The sequence below is a fragment of the Melanerpes formicivorus genome, unplaced genomic scaffold, assembly GCF_026170545.1.
Source record: "Melanerpes formicivorus ecotype bairdi unplaced genomic scaffold, bMelFor1.0.p_v2 SCAF_59, whole genome shotgun sequence".
In the NCBI taxonomy this organism is placed as follows: domain Eukaryota; kingdom Metazoa; phylum Chordata; class Aves; order Piciformes; family Picidae; genus Melanerpes; species Melanerpes formicivorus.
The window spans coordinates 3,594,332-3,616,101 of NW_027142411.1; the positions used below are offsets into that span (position 1 = coordinate 3,594,332).

Genomic DNA, 21,770 nt, shown 5'->3' on the forward strand with positions numbered 1-21,770 from the left:
CGGTGTAGAGAAACGGCTCAGAACCCCAGCCTGGCATTGCCACTATCCTGCTAGACCTCCAAACCCAGCCAAGGGGTGCCCAGCCTTTCTGCCAGCATCGCCTGCCCGCTGCTTCAGCGGGCCCCTGTGCCACACGCCGGCCGCTCTGCTGTGCGCTGCGGACCTCGTCTTCCCCTGGCTGTTACATAAGGAGCTTACCCGCCTGAGCTGCCACGGGGGCTGGCGCTGCCAGGCCCGCTCCGGGGCGGTGGCAGCTCACTCTGAAGGCAGGCCAGGGCGGGCAGGCCGGGGCAGGCAGGCCAGGGCAGCTGCATCATTCTGCAGGGGGGAAAAAGCTGTTCTGGACATACAGGAGCATGTTGTTCAACCATGGGTGTGTGAAGGTGTATGTCAAATTCCAGAGGTTGCACTCCCCGGCTTAGGAGAGTAGATCCCACTGAAGTTATGCTTTAAGCCCCTAAGCCCCTTTCTGGATCTGGGCCCAAACCAGAGTCACGGAGTAGGAACTTGACTGAGATCACTACAATCAGCCCAGTTCTAGAGCAGTAGAATCCACACCTTTTCCTTGCTGCAAAACAACCAGGCAAGATTCTTGATTGATCCTTAATGATACCAGCAAGAATACACTGCCTAAAAAAGGTCCTTCCTGTCCTCACCCCTGCTTGTTTCTAAGGTTTGCTTTTTCAGACTTAAGTGTTTAACAGGCCAAAGCCTTTTCCTTCAGCAACAGAAATCTTAGTCACTTGATTTCATTTTTTGTTACTCTTATCCCTGCCAGCCACAGGTTTGGGCAGTTTCCTCAAGGCATGGCTGCTTTGCTCAAGCTGCCTGAATCTGCTTGACATCCATCAGTGCATGTGGTTTCCTGCATACACTTTTATGTAAGGAAGGAAAATGAAAAGAGAAGTATCAGTGGGACTGTGGAGTTGATTCCACAAGGAAGCACACAAGTGCCCATCAAACCTTTAGGAAGCTACTTAGGTCATCATTCAGACTGCCATGTAAGCTTTACACATTTGCCTTCCTTTTCAAGGCCCTTAGGATAACACCATCAGTCACAGAAGCATAGAATCATTAAGGTTGGAAAAGATCTCTACGATTATGAGGTCCAACCTTCTACCCAACACCTCCAGGACCACTAGACCCTGTCCCAGAGTGCCCTATCTACTCAATTTTTTAACACCTCCAGGGATGGTGACTCTACCAGCTCCCTGGGCAGCCTGTTCCAATGCCTAACCACTCTTGCAGCAAAGACATTTTCCTGATCTCCACCCTAAAGCACTCTGGTGTAGCTTGAGGCCACTACCTCTTGTCCTGTCATTAATTAATTGGGAGAAGAGGCTAACACCAATCTCCTTTGAGGGAGCTGTAGAGAAAGCTGTAAGTTCTCTGCTCAGCTTCCTCTTTTCCAGGCTAAACACCCCCGGCTCCATCAGCCTCTCCTCACCAGACCTGCTCTCCAAAGCCCTCACCAGCTTCATTGTCCTTCTCTGTACCCACTCCAGCACCTCAATAATCCTAGGCCCCTGTTCTTAGCCATGCTGTAACCCTGGCTGTGAGGTTCTTTGGTTTCAGAAATATCTCCTCTTACCCATGGGGAGACTGACAGCAATTGGTAGGCAGCCACTAAATCCTCCTCAAATCAGGGCAAATGGATTTCATTGAAGTGGCTTCACCACTTCCCAACAAATCCAGGGATCCCCTGCCTACATTTTCACTGAGTTTCTATGCTGCTATCAGTCACTGCTCTCAGAGCACCTTCACCTATTTCTACTGATTCACCTATTCTATTGATTCTCTAGCTTCAAGCTGGAAGCCTGCCATGTGTACAGCCCTGCCCTCACTTCTCCTGCAGGGCCTCCCAGCTCCCCTGTTGTTTGCTTAAGTGGTGATGATGTTGCAAGTTTGCTTCTGCTTTTCTGCTTTCGTTATTTCAGGATTGACAATTCCCTCCTCCTGCCTTTCACTGTGAAGCTTGGGTGGTGTCCAAGGCGTTGCTCTCTTCATCCTCAGGACTTCGCTGCCTGTTGTTGCATGACCTACTAAAATGTCTTTTGACAATTCCTTTCCTAAATCCTCATTCATGACTACAGTTCTCTTTTCTGGCCACCTCACTCTTCCATTTCCTTTCTAAACCCCTGAACCACAGGATAGCTCTGCAGCTTCTTACTGCTCTGAGCACGGAGCAGTTGTGAATCCTGTGATTGTTCTTTTCATGTGAAATTTGAATCTCAGCCCAAATTTCAGCACAGCTCTCTTCAGTTTTCTTTCCCTTTCTCTTATCATTTTTACCAGAGCCCTTCCACTGTTTGAATTCTCTCCAGATATTAAACTTTGAAGACCTTCAAGGTTATCTGACCCAGACCCAAAGTCAGCAGGATTTTGTGGTCTTCGAGTCACAAATCCACAGGCATTCTTCTCAGTTGTATCTGTGCAAGAATGTAAAGTCCCAGGTAATCAATAAGGTATTAATTTCAGCTCACAGTAGTATCACAGAATCAGTCAGGGTTGGAAGGGACCACAAGGATCATCTAGTTCCAACCCCCCTGCCATGGGCAGGGACACCCCACACTAGATCAGGCTGGCCAGAGCCTCATCCAGCCTGGCCTTAAACACCTCCAGGGACAGGGCCCCAACCACCTCCCTGGACAACCCATTCCAGGGCTTCACCACTCTCATGGGGAAGAACTTCCTCCTCACCTCCAGCCTGAATCTCCCCACCTCCAGCTTCATTCCATTCCCCCTAGTCCTATCACTACCTGAGATCCTGAGAAGTCCCTCCCCAGCCTTCTTGTAGCCCCCTTCAGATACTGGAAGGCCACAATGAGGTCACCTCTGAGCCTTCTCTTTTCCAGACTGAACAGCCCCAACTCCTTCAGTCTGTCCTCACAGGAGAGGTGCTCCAGCCCTCTGATCATCCTCCTGGCCCTGCTCTGGACACCTTCCAGCACCTCCTCTTGTAATAGGGGCTCCAGGACTGGAGGCAGTACTCCAGGTGGGGTCTCAGCAGAGTAGAGGGGGAGAATGGCCTCCCTTGCCCTGCTGGCCACATAAGCTGTGGCTGTAACATCACTGCCAGGCTACCAGCTCTTTCTGAATCGCTGCTTTGGTCACCCGTGAGCAACGTGCCCGCTGCGCACAGAATGCAAGTTGCTTCTACATTCCTTTGTAACACTTTATTCTGAGATGTTTGAGATGTTCTCTCCCATTGCATTAACCTTAGAGGTTCTAAATTACCTGCCATTTGTATTTTCTTTTCTTAGACCTTCTCCTTTGGTGCCAGCATTTGGTGGCTGCCACCTTCCTTTCCCTGGGATACAGGGTATACACACCTCAGAGCTCCAGAGTGCAAACTGTTCCAGACTGTGCACATTTGATGACACACAAGAGAGACATCCAGGCCAAGGTCGTAATGCTAATCTTGAAAGCCCACAGGATAAGGTTTGTAGCTGTTCCAGGAGTTGCTTGTCTCTCCATAAGCTGTGCAACAGCTGACCACTACAGGGACAGTAAGGCCTTGTGTGCACTGAAAAGCCCAATTGATTTCATTGCAGAGGGGAGAAGGAGGATTTGGGCTTGGGAGGCTGAGCAGCTGAGACAGCTGTTTCTTCACAGCTGACAGCTCTCATTGCCACTTCCCTCAGGCAGCTCCAGTGTAGATGGAAGTGATTATGCACAGCCAAGGCAAACCCTTACATTGATGGGACACAGGTAGTGTGAACAGGGTGGTGCTTCAGCTCGTGCAAAAGACCGGTCTGAAAGACATTCCCATGCCAAGAAAGGCCAAACACTGTCTCACAGCCATGACCCCCTTTGGGGCATTGCAGTGAAAGGATAGAGATCAATTTTGTGAGCAATGGTGGGACCCTGGTGGGTTTCCCATTTTACAAATGCCAGGCTCTGCTACCAACAGCTGCACAATGACCCACTTATAGAACAGACAAGAGAAAATTCCACTCTGGAGACAGCTGCACAGAAATGAGTATTTCCAAATGAATGTGAAGAGCCTCCATGCTACTGCCTCAGGCACTTATGCCAGAAAGGTTAAGTGGCATGTTTAATAGATAATATCTATCATTAATTTATCAGAAGGAACCAAGTGGCTAATTTCCCCTAATTGAAATCTGCTGGCATGATAAAAAAATTTCATCTATAATTCCACTTCTCCTTAAATCCATTGTGCTAACTTATTTCATGAAAGCAAACAGAACTACAGTGTTGAATCCTGCTTTCACTCTCCACGCATGAAACAAAGCACTGGAATGGCCATGGAGTAGAACAGGCTCTTCTGAGGACTAAGAGCTGGGACCAGAGCTCCACTGCAGTCCACACAAATCCAGTGCCCACTCGCTGCAGTGACCTGGGTGCTCTGCCAGGAGATGTGCTCTCTGTCAGACTGGAGCAGGCTTCAGGCTGTGCCAGTGTGCTAATACTGAATGATCTGAGCTGATCACCAGCACCCAAGTTTTAAAGCACTTCTGATACATCTAAGATCTTGAATCTGCTGCACAGATGCTTGGCACTCCTGCAACTTGCTGCAGAGCATCTCAGCTTGGCAGTGCTGAAAATGTGAACCTCTGCCAGATCTCTGAAACTTTCCTAATGGAACTGGAACTCCGTGCTCCTGAGGCCAGATCCTATGCCACATCTTTTGTGCTGAGAGGATTTGCTCTTGATTAGATTCATGACACATAAGCACTGCTTGGGTAGACAGCAGAGCTGTGTTCTTAACAAGCTTTGTATCTGTTGCAGGTTTTACAGGTTTTAGAACTTGCTCAGAGAAATCTTGCAGATTCCACTCATTTCTCTTTCCCCTTTGGAAGGGTGAGAGTGATCCTTAAATATTCCTGCTACAGCCCTGCCTGATTTTTGCAGACTGCAGACTACTACTACTGCATTAGTCGTTTCAGATATGGGAGAGGGTCTGACCAACCCGGGCGAGAGCAGGGAGCCAGAGGCCCCCTGCCCTGTGCTGCCAGTTCCCCAGCAATGCAGCGGCACAGGACAAATGCCCTGCCGAGGAAAGGCAGCCTCCTGGAAGCAGGAACCGGGAATCATAGACATGAAGCCCGTGTGGCGGCAGCCGAGCGTCCACAGCTTGGCAGCAGCTCCTCGCAGCTCTGCTGAGCAGCGACCGACAGATGGCAATACCGCACCGAGCATTGGGTACCTGCTGCCCCATGGCCTCCCCGGCCTCCACAGGCGACTGCAAAATGGTTACTGCCTGCTTGAAAGCTCCTCTCAGGATGATGTCACAGAAACATCATCCTTCTGAATACGCCATCGCAACCTGACTTGTTCTGGGTAACAGAGACAGGGGCAGAGCTTCTGCCTGCCAGTGTGCTGGCCCAGCTCCTGATCTATTGAAGGCCTTGGGGAACTCAGTCCTTTCACTGGGGGCTCTGTTAATCATCCACCTTTTGGAAAGATGTTACCCTGGAAATACTGGAGGTTTCCCCAAGGCTCTGAATTCATTTTAAAACACATGTAACCCTCGAGTCTCAGGAGCCTGAAACACCCTTCTCCTTTTAAGAAAGAATTCTGTGGGCCAAGACCCCCCTAAAGCAGGCAGTAACAAACCCAATAAACTATAAAGAACATTACAGAAAGGTAGATTTTGAACTGCAGATCTTGCTGTCCCATAACAGAAAAGCAAGAGGAGATTTGTTCTGAAGTCCAAAAAACAACAAGAATAAAATAAGTGACAAAGCTCATTGTTAAGGGAAATCAAGACAGTGAGTCCACAGGATTCAAAAGGAGCTTCAGTGGTTAAATTCTTAGCAGTAACACTCTACAGTAAGGATTTATTGGAGTAAAAATCGTGGGGAATATCTGAAAGGGCTGTGCTGCAGCTTTCCAACCAGATTTAAGTTGACTAATGCAATATGTATAGCAGATTGTTCATTATCTATGGGGTCTTCCACACCTTCCTCCAAAGCACCTGCTGATGGCTCCTGTTCAATACAAGATGTTAGGCTAAAAGTGTATTAGTTGTACAATTCCCATGCTCACCCTGCACAACATTTCTGCTGGCAGTCAGATTCTGCAGTGATCCTGCTCTGATAGACCTCAGCAAGCCTGTGCAGAGATGCATTTCAGCAGCCCTAACAGCGGCTTCCTAATTTCCACATCATTCACTCTCCTTAGAGCAGGCAACTGCCTGGGAAAATGCCTGCAGATGATGAGGCCCCGATGACTCCAGAGGCAGTGGAGCCAGCCCCCATGCAGTGGCTGTTTTCAAGCTGCAGGTGACACTGTGGAACATCAGACTGCTGACTGGGACTCCACTTTTCCAGAGGACCTCTGGCAAGGGAAGTAGACAGCAGAAGCTCCTCGTTCAAGCCTCATCTGATCCAGCACACGGCATCAGGAACGTGCCTGCATGGACAGCACAAGCCGCAGGGAAGGCCGAGGGCATGGTGGCACTGCCCCTTTCAGAGCAGCCCAGGGTTCTGGGTGATCAGGAGTGCCCTGCAATCACGAGGGCCCAGAGGCTACAGAACAGCAGCCCTGAGCACAGCCATTCTTCTTGCGTGCCCTGGGAAGCCAGCTGTGTGCACCAAGCTTTTCCTGGGGGTTTTTCTTTGTGTGTTTGGCTTTTGCTTGGTTTTGTGTAATCAGTACTGGCAGGTAAATTCCTTCTGGAGTATTTTTAGCCATTCCACACAAACCAGCTCATCCCTTGCAATTCAGGGTTTCTGTTCCTTTACAAGCAGAGAAGCTGAAAGAAGATGTTTCCTGTGGAAGGTGAGGAGAACACAGTGGTGCCTCTCTGATTTTGATCTTATCCTTGGGTTTACAGTGGCAATCAAGATCTCTCTATTCACTGGCTGTCAGCCTGGCCCATTTCATATGAAGTTCCTATTGCTGACTTCAGTATGAAAATGAATGGAAACTGAGGAAGCACAATTAATAACTCTGCTAATGATGCCAGGCCAGGAAGCTTACTGCAAAGCAAGCAGGTAGAACAGAAGTGGTTCATTTATGTTTACTTTTTGACCCTGTTCCCAGTAACAGCACTTGTCAAGCTCACAGAGCCTGCTCTGCAGGTGAAGCAGCCAGCTCTGGCTCATGGGGAGCCAGTTGTTAGGTCAAGCATGGGAATTCCCATGTCAGTTCCCATGACCATCACTTCTACACATGATTGGTATATTTATGATAAGTGATCATAGAATCATTAAGGTTGGCAAAGACCTCCAAGATCATCAAGTCCAACCTTCTACCCAACACCTCCATGACCATGTCCCACAGTGCCACATCTACCTGGTTTCTGAACACCACCAAAGATGGTCACTCTACCTCCTTCCTGGGCAGCCTGTTCCAATGCCTGACCACTCCTGCAGTTAAGAAATTCTTCCTAATATCTAACCTGGATCTCCCCTCATGCAACTTGAGGCCACTACCTCTTGCCCTGTTGCTAGCTGGGAGAAGAGGCCAACACCAGGCTCACTCCAACCTCCTTGTTGGAGCTGCACAGAGTAATGAGGTCTCCTCTAACCCTCCTCTTCTTTGGACTACACAATCCCAGCTGCCTCAGCCTCTCCTCCCCAGACCTGTTGTCCAAATCCCTCACCAGCTTTGTTGCCTTTCTCTGTACCCATTCCAGCACCTCAGTGTCTGTCTTATACTGCAGGGCCCCAAACTGGGTGCAGTACTGCAGGTGCATCCTCACCAGTGCTGAGCACAAGGGCAAGACCACTTCCCTGCTGCTGGCCACCCCATTTCTGACATTAGCATCAATGGACTAGCAACTGTTAACATTAGATGCAGTAATTAGTACAGAAATGTTACTGACTGCATTCATTTTTGCACATACACTACAGAAGAGAGGGCAGCTCTTCAAAGAGGCTGGCCCTTGCTCTTGCCTCAGTGTGTCAGGCTGTTGGGTTTGCACAGCCATGGCCTGGGACTGATGCACCAGACACAGCTGAGTGCTCGAAGCTGCCACAGCAGCCTTTTGGCTCAGAAGTGGGAGGGGGAGACCTGCTATTTAGCCCCCAAAAGAGTGGACTTTCTGCTTCTCAGCTATTCCAACAGGACAGTTCAAACTGGACCTCCACTGCAACAGGAGGACAGTTTGTCCATCCAGGGGATCACTTAAAGTATCTACAAATTAATAGCCAGTTCTGCAGGAGCTGTGCTGATTGATTTCCTGCCACTCATCCTGCCCCAGCAGACTAGGCCAGACATGCAGAGACGTGGTGCTGAGAGACACAGTTTAGCACCAGGCTTGGTAGCTGGCTAAAGGTTGGTTGATGATCCTGAAGAGCTTTTCCAACCAGCCCAATTCCATGACTCATAGCAAACACCATCCATGTCCAGATTCAAAGCACATCTCACCATGGAAATGGTTTAACACAGACATTTCAGTTAGTCTGGCTTCTAGAGCAGACTTTTTCTCCAGTCATAGGGTCTGACCTACTCCTGTGAAGCTTAACACAAAGATTTCTGCCCTCCTTAGCAGCTGACCCCAGCTCTCAGAACTGATTGTTTAGGACACGTTGCCGCTGTCGATGTTCTTGGTGCTGCAGTGCACAGCAGGCACGTCTGAGGCTCTGGAATTCGCAGTGTCAAACAGGAGGTGACTTTAACTGCTGGGGGCATGTGCACATTAATCCAGAGTTCTAGCAAATTCCCTCTGCATGGTTTTTCAGTTGCAAGTCGAGTCCCTAATGGGAAGCAAAGGCAGCTTGGAAGCAGCATTCACACGTCATTCCTGGCAGCTGACCCACTAAAGCAGGGGTTTGAGACTTGTGCTCTGCTATCATTGCTGTGACTAGTTTCCTTCCTCCCCTCTCAGTGGGGCTCCTGCTGGGAATGTAAGACACATCTCTAGAGGAGGCAGTGATGTGCCAGCCTGCATCTGCTACAAAGCAGCCTAAAAATAAAAGCCAGTTGGACAATGCCATTTGGTGCACAGGCTCGGCACGCACACCAGGCTGTCAGCAAAGAGAAGTGATCCTTCAGCTACGTGCCAAAGAAACCTGGGGGTCCTAACCACCCCCACCCCCAGAAACAGTCCTGTGAGATTCATTTGTAAGCCTAATCTCTCCAGATTTATCATCATTGTGGTTTAGTGAATCTGCATTAGGGCAAGCAGAGAGAGACTGTCTCATCACCACCCAGCATGGATATTTGAAGACATCAGCCTCTCCTGCAGCCTGTTGCAGGTCAGGGAAGTTCTCTGGTGATGTAGCTTTGGGGTTAGGAGATGTCTTCCCTTCAGGCTGGCATTTTTTCTTCTGCCTATCAGAGAAGCCCAATTCCTTTGCCACTATACCTCACTTTGGAATCCCAGTTCAATAGCAAAACCCCCCAAACAGTAACTCCAGATGTTAATTGCTGTGCTTCCTACTGACTCTGCTTGAAATACCTGCCTGTGGTTGGTTTTTAGCTTGTGTGTGTGGTCAGACTCCTGAGTTTGGAAGGGTATGGGCATACAGAGGGCACAGCTGCCTAGGATGCAAATAATGACAGGCTCCTAAATGAGACAGAACTTTTTCTCTCACCCTCCATGCCACCACACAGCTTTGCAGGGAGAAAGCTCCCCAGATCTTTGCATGTGTGAGGTTTTCCAGTTCCACCTGAACTGGATTTGAGGATATTTACAAACATTCTTCTTCATTCATAAGCTGCTGACCTTGAAACCACTGCCCACACTTATGCTGTGTGAGATGGGAGTGCAGTTAGGCACAGAATGGAGTCACATGAACTGCAGGTCCCTCCATGAGTTCCCTGTGCAAATGGATCTCACTGCAAGATCAGCACCCTCAGTTCTGAAATCATCAAGTGAAAACCCAACCAAGCTAACAAGCTTTAAGTATTTGTTGTTACTGCTACTCTAGCCAGGGCTGGAAATCCCCCAATGACACATGTAGTGCTGTGCTAGGGGAGAAGTGAGCTCTACAAAGGCTGCTGGTTATACAGCTTCAGAAAAACAACCACAGGCTCTGAAAAACATAGGGCATAAAACCACTGCAGGTTGGCTTCATTCTTGTCAGACATCCTGCTGGCCTGCCAGCTCCATCTGCAGAAAAACCAGGAGAGACACTGCCCCAAAGTACTGAGAGGTTGATTTTCCCTGGGAGCCCAGAATGGTGAGACAAAGCAACATGTGACACTGCATGGACCCTGCACCACAGAGCACGAAGCTGCATGGACCCTGCACCACAGAGCACGAAGCTGCATGGACCCTGCACCACAGAACATGAAGCTGCACGGACCCTGCACCACAGAGCACGAAGCTGCACGGACCCTGCACCACAGAGCACGAAGCTGCACGGACCCTGCACCACAGAGCATGAAGCTGCATGGACCCTGCACCACAGAACACGAAGCTGCATGGACCCTGCACCACAGAGCATGAAGCTGCATGGACCCTGCACCACAGAACATGAAGCTGCATGGATCCTGCACCACAGAGCACGAAGCTGCACGGACCCTGCACCACAGAACACGAAGCTGCATGGACCCTGCACCACAGAGCATGAAGCTGCACGGACCCTGCACCACAGAACATGAAGCTGCATGGATCCTGCACCACAGAGCACGAAGCTGCACGGACCCTGCACCACAGAGCACGAAGCTGCATGGACCCTGCACCACAGAACATGAAGCTGCATGGACCCTGCACCACAGAGCACGAAGCTGCATGGACCCTGCACCACAGAACACGAAGCTGCATGGACCCTGCACCACAGAGCACGAAGCTGCATGGACCCTGCACCACAGAGCACGAAGCTGCATGGACCCTGCACCACAGAGCACGAAGCTGCATGGACCCTGCACCACAGAACACGAAGCTGCATGGACCCTGCACCACAGAGCACGAAGCTGCATGGACCCTGCACCACAGAACACGAAGCTGCATGGACCCTGCACCACAGAGCATGAAGCTGCACGGACCCTGCACCACAGAACACGAAGCTGCACGGACCCTGCACCACAGAGCATGAAGCTGCACGGACCCTGCACCATAGAGCATGAAGCTGCATGGACCCTGCACCACAGAGCACGAAGCTGCATGGACCCTGCACCACAGAACACGAAGCTGCATGGATCCTGCACCACAGAACACGAAGCTGCATGGACCCTGCACCACAGAACATGAAGCTGCATGGACCCTGCACCACAGAACACAAAGCTGCATGGACCCTGCACCACAGAACATGAAGCTGCATGGACCCTGCACCACAGAACATGAAGCTGCATGGACCCTGCACCACAGAACACGAAGCTGCTTGGACCCTGCACCACAGAACATGAAGCTGCATGGACCCTGCACCACAGAGCATGAAGCTGCATGGACCCTGCACCACAGAACACGAAGCTGCTTGGACCCTGCACCACAGAACACAAAGCTGCATGGACCCTGCACCACAGAGCATGAAGCCACAAGGAATGTGCAATCAGAAGGCCAAAATTAGCAACTCTGAAGACTGTCAGCATGTTATTTAATCCACATGAAGAGAAAACCCCCACAACTCCTGTCAGGGACAAGTGTGTCTGATCCTCAAATCCTGCTTTTCTGCATTGGTCATTGGTGTCACTCTGTGCACACAGTCAGGAGTTTGCTGGCTGGCACAGGGGTCAAGCTCACATGCTTGGGGGCAGTTATTCCAGGAAACAGCAAATCATGTTACTTCAGCAACTAGGCAGATGATTTGTGCTCTAGAAACCACACTGAGTCGCTTGCAGGACAGATGTACATGTTGTATATTTAAACTTCAGAGCACAACAACAGAAGTTTCTCACTACTTTCATGACTATTACCTGACACAGTCTCCAGGACAGGCCAGCATAGCCTCCAAATCTGCACAGAGAAGGTCTTTGGCTCTGCATTGTGCCCTCTACTCAGAATGCTATTTATAAGCCTTGATGCTACTGCAGTTTATTTACCATCATCTTCTATTTGTAGTCCGTGGTGTGATGAAAACCAAAGCTAAAGAGGACAAGTCTGCTCTGTGTATTTTTATCACATCAACCTTTGTAACAGCAGGTAATTACTTGCTTCCTCAGAGCAGCTGTGGTAACAACTGCAGGGATGAGAAATCCATGCATGTACATGGGCATTTCTTGGTGAGCTTTAGGGCTGTGTTTGGGCTGGATCTAAACTGCTAACAGCCAGCACTAGTGAAATGTCACCGCTGATGGGCTCATCACCCTGTAGTACCTGTGGTTTATACTGAAGCAGCACACATTTAGCTTACTTAGAGGAAGCCAAGCATAAGGTAATTTATTGACACAAATTCATAACAGGTTCCCTGACTAATTGGTTTTTTACATTTTCTTACATGACTATGGCTTCAGCCTCTTTTCTGCTCTTCCTTTCCGCTCAGCCAAACATCTGTCCACTACATCACCATGTCTGAAACATTCTCCCCTAAAAAGGCCAAAGAACATACTCTGTCTCCTATTAGTTGTTGCCTGCTCATCTCCCAACTGTTGGAACTGCAAAGGCCCTTGAGATGCACACAGAGCACTGACACTCAACACCACTATCAAAGCTTACCTTTGAAGGAGCTGGTTTGTATCATTTCCTCACTCTAACTCTTGCAATTCCAAAGGAAATTACCATGCAGAATCCAGCAACAAAAAGCCAACTGATGTAGCAAATCTGTATGGCCTACAGGTTGCTTTACTGCTCCCTCCTCTTTCAGTAGCTGTTGGCTTGATGTTATGTGCCTAAAAGGATCTGAAGTATCCTTGATACCTGATTCATCAGGGTGAAATTTGAGGGAAACCCCCCCCCCAGAAGTGCACCTGTGGGTATTGTTCATCTGCTTCTTGGAATTATTTAGCAGTGCACACCCAGAGCTGAAAATCTTTCTTCCCCTCAAAGCTCAGCTGTCAGTTGCTACCACAGGGCTGTTGTCTCATGGTCCCCTGTGCTGACAGATCTGACAGCTCACACAAGAGGTGCATGCTGCACGTGTGCAATTCTTGTGGGACTGATGTTTTGTTCCCTGCCTCTCACACCAGCAGAGCTGTGATCTCATAGTTGGATACAGGCTGGGTAGCTTTTCATACCTTCTTTTACAATCCTGCAATTGATTAGGTGCAAAAGAGCTGGGAACCACAACTATCAATTTCAGCAAGACTAGAGACAGTTTGTAGTAAGGACAGATGAATTGGGTCCTTGGGAGCCAAACAAGAGCAGAGGGGTTGGCAGGTGCCTCTTGAAACGAGGAGGACGTAGAGATTGAGACAGGGGATGCACAGAGCACCTTTAACTAGCCCATTCAGCCACAAAGGGCATCTCTCTGCCTTGGGTGCCCTGAGGCATTTGGAATATGGTGAAGGATCTAAAATGATTGTGGGATGCCAGAGAAGTAACTTCTGGTAGCCCTGAAACTTCAAGCAGCCATGGAATTTCTGAGCTGTGAAAAAGACAACAGCAGAGTGAGCCATAAGCCTTGTGAGACCTGCTCCTGCATCCTTGGCATGCATCCAGCAGGGCAGGATGTTTGAGCTAACACTACAGCTGCTTGTGGACCATTGGCTGGGGATGTTTCAAAAAACAAGCACACAAACCACCACTAGGCACTGCAGCCCCAGCTTTGGTTTAGCTATGAGGAGAGTGAGCTGCTCAAACCTGATGTCAGATTTATCAAGGAGAACCAGGTGCAGGGGGTGGACCACAAGGCAAGCAAACCAAATGCACTCTTGGCAGCAGTTGCAGAGAAAGTATGAATGCACCAGAAGCTGACTAAACAAATCAGAGCCCAAAACCCACCACTGAGGTCAGCTCTGCTGGCTGTCCTGTTGGAGCCGGAGGGAAATGGGACTCAGCCAATCAAGCACTGCTAGCTGCACTGATCCCCTGGAAAACAGACCAGACTGGGCTGCCAAGTTTGGGGAGAGAAGTGCCACTCCTCACTGTCAACATCCTGAATATCTTCCCAAGCTCAGGACAGACAGGTGGCCACAGCTCTACTGCAGCCAAGGACTAGCTCATAGGCATCTCACATTTCATGATGTCACCAGGAGACCTGGACTGCTTTGGACAGGCCATCCAAAAGAGGCTCTGTATTGAGGGGCTTAGCAGGAGTCACTTATGAAGGAAGCTTTGTCAGTCTCATACTTTGTTGTTCCTGAGAAATGCCTTCCTGTAAAGGGATTTATTGAAATCCCAGCCCCAGTTAGGGCCTTTGGGTATTTCTGTAATTAATGAATAAACTCTGCATAAACCCTTGATTTGTTCATGTGCCACAGCTGCATCAGGTCACAGCTCTATCTGCTGCACTTCTCTCTCAGTTACCCAGTGATTTAGCAGAGGTTCAGCCATGAAATCCTGGCTCACATGCTTCTCTGTTACTCTCCTATTCAGCCTCCTTCCATAATTCTCTTTTCTCCATTACAAAATCACTCCTTATTTGGCAGTTTGCCACAATACAAAAGAATCTGTGGAGGCAAAAGGTAAGAACAGTACCAGGGAGGCAGCTGCAATGAAGTTGCCTTTGTTACAGTGCTCTAAGAGAAACGAAGGCAATGCAAGAGCCCTGGGTCCCCTGCCCAGTCCCTGTGCAACAATCCTGGGTTGCAGGAACTACCACATGGACATTCTTCAAGCTTCTTTCTAGACCACTTCATAAGTTCATATATATTTATAAACAGATGTAATTTTCTGTGTATTTAGAGAGACATAAATAATCTGTGCTTGGAGATGGTTGACTTCTGCTGAAGAGATCAACCATATCACCTTGCAGTGCTGGGTAAAGGTTGGACTAGATGCCCTTGAAGGTCTCTTCCAACCAAAGAGATTCTGTGCAAATTCACCATTCATGTGGGAACATATTTAGAGGAGACTATTAAAACAAAACTTGTGTGTCTAATATAAGGCACTTACTAAGAAAGTACAGCTCTGCCATCTGAGCCATACCTCACACTTTACTGCAATCAGTTGTACAAAGGCAAACAAACCAAGCAGAATTTGGCAGGTGGCCTCTAATTTCAAGCAGCTAGCAGAAGGGAGACTATTTTTCTCTGCCTGTTTATAGATGTTCTGCAATGAATTCTAAATTGTTTCACTTTTCAAACAGTGGTTAGACTCCATTCTAGTAGGAGCCCTAAGTACCTTAGTAACAAGTTGGGTCAATTGGCTAGAATTCTCTTTCAGTCACAGCCTTACAATGGAACACACTCAAATGCCACATTCATTTCTAAGCTGAAACCCAGAAAAGCCCAGCTCTCATTCACACATTTACAGCTCATCTGTTTTATACCAACCTCCTGAGATCTAGTGTTACAAAATGTCAGCAACAGTTCTCGGTGTCTCGCAAATGTTCTCTCAACACCTCCCTGTTTGCTGCATGCTTTGAACAGTTCTAAGACAACTGCTAATGGCAAGCTAATAAAGGATTTATATTCATTTGTTACTCATCAGAATAGCTCTGGGTGTTTGGTTTGGTTTAACATAAACACTTCTCCAGTACACTGCTGGCCACCTGAACTCTTTTACCACAGCTGGCTGAGAAGTGCATTTTTGTGGTTTTGCAAGCTGAGTCCTTCTGGTGAAAGTTGTCAAGAAAACAAGCAAAGTGAGATCCCAGACATCTGAATCACCAGACATCAAAAAAAACATAAAGATATATACATATGTTTAGGTAGTTGACCTCCTAAAGCAAAGCCATGAAGCACCACTGACCATTTTGAGCACTCAACTCCTGTGCCCATCTAGCTGGTCACAACAGGCAAAGAATTTCTTTCAGCATCTAGTCCTTGCTTTCAGCACAACTGGAAGAGGGCTTTCTAAGCAGAACAGCAGTTTAAAACCAAACACATCTCTTTCATCTCTGGACTAGGGACACTGACCTTTAGAAATATCTGACATTCCTCCTCTGCCTGCAAACAAAACTGGACTGCAGGCAGTCCTGACCGTATGCCACTCCTGCAACACATTCCCACTCCTTGGCTACTTTTTGGAAAGGTTATTTGCTGTCAATCAAGTGACAGGTTCTGCTTATAATAATGGTGATGACATCAGACCTGTAGAAAAGATTAGCATGGGGAGTCTAAATATATAAGCCAGAAGGTCATGGGACACATCCAGCGTCAGTTAAAGCCAGTGGCCCCCATTCACTTCCAGCCAAACCAGAGCAGTCTGTCTAGGATGGAGGGATTTTAACCATCTTCTTTATTTCCCCTATAGCCAGCACCACTGGCTGGCAGCCTAGGATTTTTTAAGGTGACCTGGATCTTTGATGTGTCTGACAAGAAAAGGTGGTTGTCCCTGTTTCTATTTTTAGGTGGCCATATATAGGCAGAGAGATTCACTCTTTTCCAAGTGGGACTTGCCTGGTGGAGGCAAGGGGCAAGAATTTTTCCAAAGAGCTGGCTGGGGGCTCTAACCAGGGACATTGTTTGCCATTTTGGTAGTGTTTACAAAGCAGCTGGGCAAGAGGCCAGTTCTCATATTAAGCCCCAGGTTGGACACAATGGCTGGTCAATGTACTGAGTGGTATAAAGCATAGGTCAGCAGCTTTCCTGTCAGGCAGCAAATAACTAAATTTCACTTGTCTGAAACGGGATTTTAGTTGTCCAGGGCTACAGGACAAAAGGGCTGTTCTCATCCTGACAGCTGGAATGGATGATCTGTGAAATGTATTTTTAGAAGTCCTCTTTGCCTACGTGTATGCCTGCATTGTCACACACTCAGACAGCTAGGCTACAGGCCACAAGCACTGGGACACACCGTACAAACCCTCTGAGGTACCCAGAGCCAAACCTGCATTTGCCTGACTTCCTACCCTCCAGCTGCAAATATTCACTCCAAATATTAATGCAGCACTACTGCTGCATCAACACACCACACATTTACAGTAATTAGTAACCACAAAGGGAAAATCACTGCTGCTACAACAGGACATTAGGGATCGAATCTGGTTTGCCCCACAATCCCTTTTCCTGAGCACATCTCTATCTGGCTAGCAGGAACAACAATCTCCTGCAAACTAGCTTTTCCCTTTAAGAAGACAACATACTCTTGAGGGATTACTATTACTAACCTTCATCCTGCTAATCTCACCCCGCACCTTGCTGGTGCGCACATCCTGATTAACATCTGCACACGGCCATTGTGCCAGTGCTGCTTGTTTTCCCAGCTAATGACTTCTTCCTCCTGCAGCTCATGACATCAGGTAGCACTCACAATACATTTTAAGGCTGGTTTCCTCTCTCTCTAAACAGTATTGTTACCTTTTTTATTTTTGTTTAAACAGTGCACTGGTTTCCTTCCCTTCCTATCAAAGGAGGCCTTGGGAAGCACTTCACACACGTCCATGATGTCTAGAGGAAGATGCTAATTGTAGCTGAACACATCTGCTCTCTGCCCATTTACACATGCCTTCCCTAAATACTTCATCATATTGCCCTCTCTCAAAATATTTAGCATCCACAGAACAACACCAACAAAAGACTCTTCAGTAGAAACAGAGCATTGTGAACATGTAAGCAAATGATTTTGACGAGCAGTGTCACACTAGAGAGCTACACTACGTATTCTTGAAGAGTTTCCCCTTGATCCTGAAGCCCTGGAATGTGTTGTCCAGGGAGGTGGTCGAGGCCCCGTCCCTGGAGGTGTTTAAGCCCAGGCTGGATGAGGCTCTGGCCAGCCTGATCTAGTGTGGGGTGTCCCTGCCCATGGCAGGGGGGTTGGGACTAGATGATCCTTGTGGTCCCTTCCAACCCTGGCTGATGCTATGATACTATGATCCTCCGCTGGTCGTTCTGGACTCCTGCTGAACTGACTGATTTCATGCTTGGGTCATATCCACAAGTGTGAACTTCCTATTTATTTCTCAGTCTGTCAGAAATTCCTACCATCTGGTTAAGACATGTTGGCTTCAAGGCTAGGATTCTTACCAGTCTTGTGTGTCTTTGTGCTCTCCATCTACAAACTCCATCAGTAATACATGTCAAATGAAGTGCCTGCTCTTTAGAGAGAGTTATGTGGGAAAAGTTGTTATACAGCACTATAAAAATAAAGGATATGTAAATAAATCCAGCAAGTAAATAAATAAATAAATGCTTATTGTGTGTGACTCCATTGTTAGGTGTTGGCAGAACCAAATCCTGCACAGATCCACTTACTACAACTAACTGGCTGGGATAACAAAACAGGGAGTAGATGTGGATGCCTGCTGAGAGTGTGGAGCACTGTGTTTGTCTGCTGTGTTGAGCTGCAAGGCCAGGCCTGGAGAACAAGTGTCTGCCTGCGAGTGCAGCATGCTTTAGCCAGTGTGGCTGGTGCAGTTTGGGATCCCTTGGTAAAACTGCATGCTGGAGAAGCACACAGCATGATCACAAGAAGTTCTGGTGGATGGCCATCGGCTACTGCAGTCGAAGTTGCCAGCTGTGCACCAGGGCAGGAGAATGCTGTGATGCTGCAACCACTGCATCACCTCTTCATATGACCAAGAAGTGCAGGGTATGTGGCTTGGAGAGCAGAAGTGGTTCTGGAGAGCAAAACAGTTTGTGGGGGGGCAATGTCAGTAGCTCACCAGAGGTTCTAGATAGCTTTTTGAACAGTCCTGAACCGAACATGCAGCCCGTGAGGGGCAATGTTTGCCTCAGCAACTCCTGAGAGTGTGCTTCTCCCTCCAGCAGTCCCCAGCCTGGCTCTGTGTGGGCTGTGGGACACAACCGCAGCACAAGAGCAACACAGCAACTCCCAGTGAGCTGCCTACAGCTGCAAAACTCCAGACTGGCCATCCTGCACCCCAGGGACAGAAAACAGAAGTATGCCTGAACATACATGGCTGCTTGTGTGTGCTTATCTCTCCATTCCTTAGACACCTCCCCAAGAACAAAACTGAAAACCCTGAGGCATTTTGTGGGCTTTCTGGGGTTGCTTTTAAGGTGCAGCCTCAGTACCTGGCCTGGGAGGAAGGAAAATCATCCCAGTATTTGCATTTCCTTTTCCCTTCCTCTTCATCCCCTTCTGACTTCTGTTACACTCACTTTTCCGTTTCATGCCCCCCTTCATGGCAGAGAGTTTGGAACTAGATGATCGTCAAGGTTCCTCAGAACACAAGCCATTCAGAGTCCTTCCAAGCAAAAGCTCACTGAAACCTCATCAGAATGGTTTTCATCTTTTTAAAAACCAGTGTTTCATCTACCCTTGAGCCAAAAGCAGGAAAAGAAGAAAGGGAAAGGGGGAGAGGAAGGGGGAGGTAGGAAAGTTGAAACAAAAAAAAAGGTACTTTCTCCAGCCCATTTTTGCCCTCCTCTAGTACAAAAAATACTCCAACATCCCTCTCTCTTGATGGAGCCAACAACATGACAGCCTTCTGTTCCCTTGTGTGCTTTCCAAGTATTTCCCAGGTATCTCTTAATTTGAGGACTAAATTTACTAGGAAGACATGCTTGGTAGACATGCAAGAATCAGGAAAGTTCAGAGGGAATGCACTGATGAGAAGCCCAGTCTGCCAGCAACCATCTGTTACAGGGAAGGAAACAAAGCCACAGATTGCTCCTAGGCAGCTCCCCACAGACACTACTTGAGGACTATTTCTAGCCTGTGGCTAGAAGGTGTCCAATAAATTGACAATTTCACTTCTTCCCACAGAGTTTTCTGATTAGCAGTACTGAAACTGGCAGAGATTACTGTTATTTTCACTTTATTAGTATCATATCCAAGTGTGTGGGTTTGGGTTTCTTGGGGGGGGGATCAGAGCCAGATGATCGGATGCTGAGCTCTGTAGACAAAATTTCTGCTCACATATATCCCAACAGTTTTAAGCTACTCTGGTGCTGCTACACATCAACTTTCTGACTTCTGCCAAACACTTCCATACCTTATTAAAGGCTTGTTCCATTTAAAATGTAAAATACTAGATAAGATTTGGAAATACAAATGAAATAGATTACTTTCTATTAGAAACACAGGAGCAACAGAAGACTATTTCTATGAAAGTGGTATAAAACGTGGTACAAAATGTCCATTACTAATGTTAAATACTAACAAACCAGTTTAAATTCAAGCAGCAAAGCCATCACAGCCCAGGCCTGCTGCTGAACCATTCCTAAGGCTGGCAGCACCACGACAATTATGTCCAAGGGATCAGTTGGAGATAATTTCTGCGCATTTTACCTAATTCCCGGATAAATTCATTTGACAGCAGTGTCGGACGCTGCAGTTTCTCCAGCTGATTGAAGAGGAATCCGGCAGCTTGCCGGTGTCATCGCCATCACAAAGTGCCCTCCTGAGGCAGGAGGACACTGCACCCGACTGCAAGACACAGAATGAGAAGCCTCATTATTTTGAGCACATATAAAATATCCACTGATCATTTTCTCCCCCTTCACCTCTTTTCTTCTGCCTGGCCGTCCCTCACCCTCGCTGCCCCGCAGCCGGGGCCCGTCCCGGCCGGTGCCTGTCACCTCCCAGCCGGGGCTACCCAAGCCTCTCTCCCGTGCCCGCCGAGCCGAGCCTCACCTCGGCCTCCCGCCCCACGGGACCCCCGCCGCCGCCGCCGCCGCCACCGCCGCCCGCCCTCTCCTCCACCTCCCCGCCGCCCCCTGCCCTCCCCTCACCCCTCCGCCGGCGGCCGCCCGCCCTCTCCCGCCTTCCCCTTCCCGCTGTCACTCGCGGCTCCGCCCGCCCCCTCGCGCGGCCCCTCCCCGGCGCCCGGCGGAGGAGCCGCCGTTTCCGGAGTACACAGAGCGGGGCTGGCGGCGCGGCGGGGGCTGGCGCGGGCAGGTGAGTGACCGCCGCCGCCGAGCCCCTGCTCCGGCCGCCCGGCCTTCCCCCGCCGAGGGCTGCCCCCGGCCGCCGCCCGCGGCTGGCCGCCCGCAGCCCTGCGGCTCCGGCCGGCGGGGCCCTGGCGGTGCGAGCCACCGGGCTGGCATGGACGGCGCTGCCGCCGCTCCTCCCTCTCCGGGCGCCGGGGGGCCGGGGCGCGGCGGAGGGCAGGGGGCGCCCCGCGGCCGCTCGGGGGAGCGCCCCGGGGCGCGGCGGGGGGCGCCGGCGGGGGCCGGGGCTGGGAGGAGCCGCCGGCAGTGCCTGCGAGGAGCCCCGGCCGGGGGGGAGGGTGGTGACGGTGCCCCAGGGCGCGGCCCGAGGGTTGTCGCCGCGTTCCCGCGGCGCGGCCGGCCCGGCCCGGTGGTGGCGGGAGGGATCCTCGGCGCGGGTGCGCAGCCCGGGGCGGTGGCGACGCTGCGGCCGCCGCCGCCCCCCTCCCATTCCCATTCCCGCCGCCGTGACCCGTGTGCGGGCAGCCCGCGGAGCGCGGCTGGGACCGGGACCGGGACTGCGCCTGCGGGAATTCCTGCGCACCTTCCTGCTCAGTAGTGACCCGCGGCCGCCCGGGGCGCCAGCCCGCCCCGCCGGCGAGACCCCTCCGCCAGGGCCCCGCCTCGGGGCTGCGCGCCGCTGCCCCCAGCCAGGCGCTGCCGGCGGCCCCGCGGGTCCTGCGGGCCTCCCGGGCCGTGCCGGTGGCACTCGCCCCTCGGGGGCACTGCGCCGGCGGCCTCCCGAAGGCGTCCGTCGTCACGGTGGCCGCTGTGGGTTTCTTCGTGCCCCCCACCCCGGAGGCCTGCCGGCAGGACTTGTCTCCGTTTGGGCGGCCGCTGCAGCGGGCTGAGCTTTACCTGATGCGCGGAGGTGCTGCTTGTTGTTGCCCGGCCTGATGTTCAGAACGCTGCGTGTGTAGGGTGACCCCAGGCAGCAGAGGGCAACTCGTTTTGGGGCACGGCTTCAAACTTCGCTGACACAGCTCTGCGTGTCCCTGCCCCAGATGTGGCCGTGCGGATGGGGAGGTGCAGGTGTG

General features: G+C 50.2%; 1 protein-coding gene across 2 annotated transcripts in view; it reads left to right on the forward strand.

The window, feature by feature from the left end:
- The first annotated feature begins 20,618 nt into the window (after nucleotides 1–20,618).
- Nucleotides 20,619–21,770, forward strand: part of GARRE1 (granule associated Rac and RHOG effector 1) — a 54,458-nt gene continuing 53,306 nt past the window's right edge. Inside the window, exon 1 of one of the 2 annotated variants that reach the window (XM_068161665.1) lies at nucleotides 20,619–20,701. The gene's annotated coding sequence lies outside the window, so the exon portion shown is untranslated. Of the gene's footprint in view, nucleotides 20,702–21,433; nucleotides 21,766–21,770 lie in introns of those variants that run through there. The other variant, XM_068161667.1, reaches the window with a different exon arrangement.